The 6,000-nt window shown below is 37.1% G+C and overlaps 1 pseudogene; it reads left to right on the top strand.

Annotated features, from left to right (window-relative positions):
• Positions 1 to 245: 245 nt before the first annotated feature.
• The window catches only part of LOC136695051 (scavenger receptor cysteine-rich type 1 protein M160-like), a 156,412-nt pseudogene continuing 150,657 nt past the window's right edge, over positions 246 to 6,000 (top strand).

The following is a 6,000-nucleotide window of genomic DNA, read 5'->3' as shown; positions in this document are numbered from 1 at the left end:
TGGAGTTCTGTTCATCAGGTTCATGCCCATTTGGTAAATATGGAAAAAGAAAAAAGCACGACCTCTGATTTGTCACTGAAAATGTTTGATAATTTCCTCTTCTGTTTCTAATAAGGTTATAGTAAGTGTGATTGGATGCTGTCAAATTCATTCTCTCTATGGGGACTGATGGAAATCAGTTTCTTCAGTCTCTCTGGGGGAGCCGAGGTGAATTTTGTTCTCTTGCTCAAATGAATAGACTGTGTACAGTTCAGAGGGAGATGGGCAGTTATTTGGCTCTCTTTCTTCTGTTCTCCACAGCTATGTTTTCCACTGCTAGTAAGTAAAATTTTTTATAAGAAATAAATATAAAACAAATAATAACATAAAAATTGTATATGCATGAAAGTATTTCCCTGGTGTAATAAATACTGTATTGAACCTATATATGTCATGTATGTTTTACTTTGAATGATTTTCTGGTTTATAGATGTTGTGAGACTGATGGATGGTGGCAGTCGCTGTGCTGGAAGAGTGGAGGTGTTTCGAAATGGACAGTGGGCATCATTGTGTGGTGATAACTGGCATATGAAAGATGCTGCAGTGGTGTGTAGAGAGTTGCGCTGTGGGGAGGCTGTGGACGTAGTTAGCGGTTCTCACTTTGGACCAGGATTAGGACCAGTTTGGCAGTACGGAAGGGCCTGTGGTGGATCAGAATCCATGCTGAGGAAATGTGGATCAATTAACTGGAAACTGATTACTGCTAGCTGTGATCATAAAAGTGTTGGAATAATTTGTTCAGGTAAGCTGTGCAAAATGTTGTATTTATTAAAATATGCAAATATGACATATACATATGCAAATATGTTTGTGTGATTTGTGTTTAACTGTAATATTTTTTTATATTTCTACACTTTGAAATTGCATTGAATTTTGTATTTACTGGATTTGAGTATAGTCCAGTAGATTTTTATTTGTATATTTCAAATATTCAAATTATAAATTCAGTGCAAAATCTAAATACTATCTAATGTCACTTTAGAACATCAGGAAAATGTAACAATAAAAGAAAAATTAGATTTTGATTGTTCTGTGGTAAAATTGCAATTTATTTGTTGTATAATAATGTATTGATTTATTTTTACTTACTGGTAACTTTTTTGTGTTTTTTTTTTTTTCTTTTTTGTTTGTCTTTGTGTTTTGCTTATATTTATTGATAATTTTTATTACTAAATATAACCTTGAGGAATAGTTTTGTATGGTCTAGTTTTGTATGGCCTTGGCTTTGGGCCTAATTATAACATTGTCACTGGGAGACACATTTTGTCCCACAGCCTGAAGGATGAATGCTGTGTTCAAATGATGTAGTAAACAAAAAAATTTACAAAAAATGGAGATATAGAGACGGTAAGAACTAAAACTTTTTGTTGAATACAGCATTCAACTTTTTGTTTTTTCTTTTTCTATGCACAGGCATAAGTTGCATATTAAGTATTTACAATTATATTTAATTAGGAATAGATTTAATGAGATACATTTTTGCATCATTATAAGAACAGACTCTCCTAACTTGAAATATGAAATAAATACATTTAATGTTCTAATCAGGTGGAAAGGAATTACAGAATCCTAATTATCAGGGTCATTCAAATGTAGTATATGTCTAACATACATTCATTCATTCATTTTTTGTAACCATTTCATCCTGTTTAGATCCATAATGGAGGAAGTCATTGTGGACAATTATGCAATTTTGCAACATGTGTTTTTGGACATTAGGAGGAAACCCATGCAAACACAGTGACAACAAATCAAACTTGTCATTGACCCGAGGCAGGGATTGAACCCATAAACCATTCTGTTTTTCATTGTAGAAGTCCGGCTGGTTGGAGGTTCTCGCTGCTCTGGGAGAGTGGAGGTGCTTCATGGAGAGACTTGGTCCACAGTGTGTGATGCTGGATTTGATCAGCAGGATGCAGAGGTTGTGTGTAGAGAGCTGGGCTGTGGGCGTCCTGTGAAGGTGTTGGGAGCAGCTGCTTTTGGCAGAGGGGAGGACCAGGTGTGGTCAGAGGAGCTTCAGTGCAGAGGAAATGAATCTCAGATTTCCTTCTGTCCAAAATCATCTTCATTCAAACCCAACTGCTCACATATTAATGATGTGGGTTTAATGTGTGCTGGTAGGATTTGGTTTCAATTTTTAAAACATAACATATATTTTCTCTTCAAAATACACACCATGGGTAGTATAATATTTTCTCACCATATATCCTTTTGTTCTCTTCCTCATTCCTTTATATTTTCTTTTTCTTTGGTGTACAGGCAGTGTGAGGTTGGTGGATGGTGGCAGTCGCTGTGCTGGGAGATTGGAAGTTTTTCACAGAGGACAGTGGGGAACAGTCTGTTCTATGGGAGGAAATGTGATCGCTGCTTCAGTTGTGTGTAGAGAGTTGAATTGTGGGGAGCCACTGAGTATAGATCTGGATAAACTAGGATCTGGGCAAATCTGGATGAGTTATGTGCACTGCAATGGTTCCGAATCTACCCTAAAAAACTGTGGATCATTGGGGTGGGGTAAACACAGCTGTAGTCATTATTTTGATTCTCAAATTATTTGTTCAGGTATGTGTTACTTATCCTTACCAACATCAATTTATTCAAATATTGGACGAATGTATCAAATTATACAATTAAAACCATAAAATGATCAACTCTTAAGTGTTAATGAAATTACTGACATGTTTTGGAGGTAGACCATGCGTCTTTCTCTGATCTGCTACAACTTCTTTAACATACTCTATGTGCTTTTTTGTGTGTTGAGATTTTCTCACCAGCCATGGAATGTCTGCACGTTCAAACCATGTGCCTCTCCACACAGCTTTATTTACTGGCTGCTTTTTTCTCTGTACAGTTACTTTTCCCCAGTTGTATATCTTTTACCTCTGCTAAAATATTCCTCCTATAATCTAGACTGAAGTTTTTGCTACTGTTTTTGCTCCTTACCATCTTTCTAACTCTTATCCCTTTCATTACAAACTCTCCCACACTTTCTTATGAATTCCTCCCCTCCCCTCTATAACTGTACCTGTTCTCAATTCAATGGATTTGCCCAACTTTCTTCTGGATGTTATGTCTTTTAAAATTTTTGTTCCACAGGTTAAGTCTGAGTCAGATTTGTTAATAACCTTGACGAACTGAACACAAACTTCTTGTCCATTGCTTAGACAATTTATTTGTGTTTTCCCAAAACTCTTGCCCCAATTACATATTTTTTTGTTCATCTTTCTTAGGAAAAATATGAATTCCTTTTATAATCATGCTCTCTGAACACCCATGGCTTCTTACTCACTTTTTCCCCCACTGGTTCACCTCCCCTGGCCTACTGAACTTACTTACTTTCTGTCTTGTGACTCCTCACTCCTGTGAGGGATTTGTGTCATTACCCCTGCTGTTTCTTTTCACTGGTTTTCTAAAATCACTATCAGGATTTATATTTAAATAATGCTAATTGCTTACCAGGCAGTTATTATAAATAAGAAAATTTTTTTAATAACTTAACTAAAAATAAAATGGTTACAATGCTCTTGATATCCCTTAAGGATCAGGCTGAATCTTCTGTACCCCATGAACCTCTGGTGTTTTCAGACATACCACAGATACATCATTACACAGTTTAATAACTTTAAACTATTTATTTGACCATGATGGTTTTGATTGTCCTGGTTTCTGGCATTAAATGCAGAACAGTCACATAACAACAGCCCAAGATATTTTAAGTCCTGAATTTCAGTTGTTTAATGATGCCTATATAACATAAAAGAGCTGCCTACAACTCAAATCCTAATTCTTGGACTTTGCTCCCACTTTACATTAACACTAACCCTATTCCTAAAGTCTCCTCTCAAACATGTACAGTATGTACAAAGCATGGTCTAATTTTAGTGTTATTATTGACCTTTTTTTGTATGTTTTACACTTTAAATTAACATACTAATTTCAAAACCTTGGCTTTTACATACTTGACTTTTCAGTGGCTACCTTACAGGTCACATAAAGCCAAGACTTGCTGACGGTTTTCATCTGTGCTCTGGGAGAGTGGAAGTGCTTCATGGTAAAACGTGGGCCACAGTGTCTGACCTTCACCAGCAGGATGCAGAGGTTGTGTGTAGGGAGCTGGGCTGTGGGCGTCCTGTGGAGGTGCTGGGAGCAGCTGCCTTTGGCAAAGGGATGGGCCAGGTGTGGTCAGAGGAGCTTCAGTGTAGAGGAAACGAATCCCAGATTTCTTTCTGTCAAATAACTTCTTCACTCAATTACAACTACTCCCATGACAATGACATTGGACTAATATGTTCTGGTTAAGTATATCTGAACTTATAATTATTTGATTTTTTTAATAAAAAAAAGTGATCCCTGTGTTTGTATTCTGTTACATAAAGTTTGGATAAACGTTTTGTGTTCAGGTCACACAGGAGCTCGTCTCGAGAACGGCTCTGACTCATGTTCTGGTCGAGTGGAGATCCAGTACCTCAGTGAGTGGGGCACAGTGTGTAATGGAAGCTGGGATATGAGAGCTGCCAGTGTCCTCTGTGGTCAGCTGAAGTGTGGGACTGCTGTGGCTGTGTTGGGGTCAGACTGGTTTGGGGAGGGGAGTGGTCAGATCTGGGCTGATGTGTTTGATTGTCAGGGGAATGAAACACACCTGTCACAATGTCCCATTTCATCATGGAGTCGAACTGCATGCTCTCATAAACAGGCCGCTGGAGTCATCTGTAGTGGTGAGTTCTTTGAATTATACACATAATGTACTTTTACAATAAATATTTTTCAACACCATTGCAAATTATTTTAATTAGAAAAATGTATGATTTCAAATGATTTCAATAGCCGAGCACAAGATATTTATCCAAACTAAACACAAAATGCCATTTACAATGACTACTGCAGTCTCAGAATTTTCCAACCCCAAAGTAGTATCCCTCATTAGTAAACTCATTTGCACATCAAATGTTGTATCAAGCACACCTGGTGCAACTAATTAAGTGTTTCATTACATGTGCTTGAGATAAAGCACATTAAATCCCTGGACCAGCTAGGGGTTTGTAGACTGTGACATTTAATTTCATGTAAGAAATATAGCAAGAATTTTTTAAAAAAGTTAAGTGAAGGCTTAAGCCTTGCACAAATAGGGGAATGGATATAAAAAAGTTAGCAAAGCCACTAAAAGTTCTTTACAGATACAGTTGGAAGTATAGTTTGTAAGTTCAAAGTTAGAGCAACACTGGCTACATTTCCTGGACATGGCAGAAAGACAGAGCTCTCATTGGCTGCCACCATGTTTCTGAGGCAGGTGGTCAAAACAAATGAGTGATTACAAAAGACCTTGCAGCTAGTCGTGTTCTATGAAGTAATAATTATATTTTTCATGAATGAGTTGAATATTTCTGAGACTCAATATATATTAAAAGTTGTTTTTGTGTCAGAATCGAAAAAAAAAACAATTTTTATATTAGAAGTGATGAGGTATTTATCTTGTTTTTTGGTCTGTTGCAAATGCTTGAAAGTTTGTTGATCTTGCTAATAAACCTAATTTGCAATGGGTTGTTAATCATTTTAATTGCAAATGTACCATTTACCTATTTGTATGTTGCTTTTAAAATGAAAAACATATAATTAAGTTTGTAAAATCTAAATACTTTTTCTTGCCTGCAGATTCTTCCCTGGCGTTGTATGAGGGGCGAGTGCAGTTGTCAGGAGAAAGAGAGTGTGAGGGGGAGGTGGAGGTGTACTTCATGCAGGACTGGAGAAGAATTGTGTTTGAGTCCTGGAGTGTGTCTGAGGCCTCTGTGGTCTGCAGACAGCTGGGCTGTGGCTCTGTGCTCAACTTCTCCAGATTCTCTCTGTCCAGTCCTCTCTACACACACAGGTGTGTGACAGGTTTGAATGAAGAATGATTTTGTTTTTGACAAAGTCAAAGCACACAAATTCAACTGACAGTTTTTTCTCCTGTATGACTGAGTCTCCTGA

Source organism: Hoplias malabaricus, chromosome 4 (assembly GCF_029633855.1).
Source record: "Hoplias malabaricus isolate fHopMal1 chromosome 4, fHopMal1.hap1, whole genome shotgun sequence".
In the NCBI taxonomy this organism is placed as follows: Eukaryota; Metazoa; Chordata; class Actinopteri; order Characiformes; family Erythrinidae; genus Hoplias; species Hoplias malabaricus.
The sequence above is the reverse complement of the archived record's forward strand: the minus strand, read 5'-3'. Positions and strand labels throughout refer to the sequence as shown.